The 1,449-nt window shown below is 37.5% G+C and overlaps 1 pseudogene; it reads right to left on the bottom strand.

Annotated features, from left to right (window-relative positions):
• Nucleotides 1-478: 478 nt before the first annotated feature.
• On the bottom strand, nt 479-825 carry LOC102774270 (annotated as a pseudogene).
• Nucleotides 826-1,449: the final 624 nt, after the last annotated feature.

Here is a 1,449-nt window from a genome sequence, read left to right as displayed (position 1 = left end):
GAGTTTGTAGCTTCATTATACAGTCAATATGCAGTTTCATTATAAAGTCAAAGAAAAAAGTCAAATAGGTTTTTTTCTCAATTTCTGCAGCAATTTTTAAAGCATACTTCTTAAGGAATTTTTAAGGTTAATTCCTTTTTTTAAATGCAAGTCTTTTGAAGAAAATGTATTTTTTTAAATCTTGATATAAGATCAGCTAAACATAAAATTTAACATTTGACTTCCCAGAAAAAAATAAAATGATTTATGAAATGGAAAGTAGAGAAAGAAAACACACCTAGTGTGCTTCTCGTTTTCAGAAGAAAGTTCGCTCCCTGCCACTTTGTTAGGAATAATTGAATAGCATAACGAATGTTGTTAAATGTTTGTATCCCTAATAGCGATTTATTCTACAAGGCTTTATTTTACAAGAGAAATACCAGAACTAGTCTTTTATTTGCTTTTATTACTCAAAACAAGCTTTCTTTTTTGTTTGTATTTAGCTTTCTGACTGTGTTTGTGCCTTCAGCACTTTCACAACTATTTTCTGCTCCTCAGGAAGGAAATGTACGCTTGATCCTGTCACAGACGCATTTAGCACACATGGATCACCACAGGCCCTGCTGACATGTTTTCTCGTTTTAAACAAACTCACTAGAACTTTAGGTCTCACAGTACGAGCTCCATTACGTCAGCCTGGGCACACGCCGCATGCAGATTTGGTGCTTTCTCAACCTTCGTGGTATAAAGGTAAACAATTCTATTACCAGGGGTTCAGGACAGCCTAGTTTTGTTAAAAGCTATATTGTAGGACAGCCTCCGATGGTATGTTAAATGCTGGACCATTCTGAATGCCCCCACACTGACTCAAAAAACTGAGTCTGAGAGATCCCAGCGCCTGCAACTCACATGTGATATATATGAGGAAGACCTGTTGAGAACCTCCTTTTTGTTCTAATATATTTTTATTGATTTCAGAGAGGAAGAGAGAGTGAGCTTTTTTTATTGATTTCAGAGAGGAAGAGAGAGTGAGCTTGAAACATCAATAATAAGAGAGAATCATTGATCGGCTGCCTCCTGCATGCCACCTACTGGGGATCGAGCCCACAACCTGGGCATGTGCCCTTGACCGGAATCGAACCTGGGATCCTTCAGTCCTCGGGCCGATGTTCTATCCATTGAGCCAAAATGGCGAGGGCCATATGTGGTATTTTTTTCTTTTTATATGTGCTATTTTTAATAACAATCTCCTAAAAACGAAAAAGCTTAGGGCACGTGTTATAATTCTTTGAGTGCATTTCTATAGAAAATTATTGTCATATAAAGTACCAAACTTTCTGGCAATCTTATGTCAGAAGGACCAGAAAATAGATGATTACTTTATCTCTTGGACCAGTGCTTCTCAGAGTTTTTCAGAATTATGCATGTCCCTCCAAGGGGCAGTCACTTGGTGTATCCATATACCCTCAA

Source organism: Myotis davidii, unplaced genomic scaffold (genome assembly GCF_000327345.1).
Source record: "Myotis davidii unplaced genomic scaffold, ASM32734v1 scaffold376, whole genome shotgun sequence".
Classification (NCBI taxonomy): domain Eukaryota; kingdom Metazoa; phylum Chordata; class Mammalia; order Chiroptera; family Vespertilionidae; genus Myotis; species Myotis davidii.
This window is presented reverse-complemented; position numbering and strand designations above follow the sequence as displayed.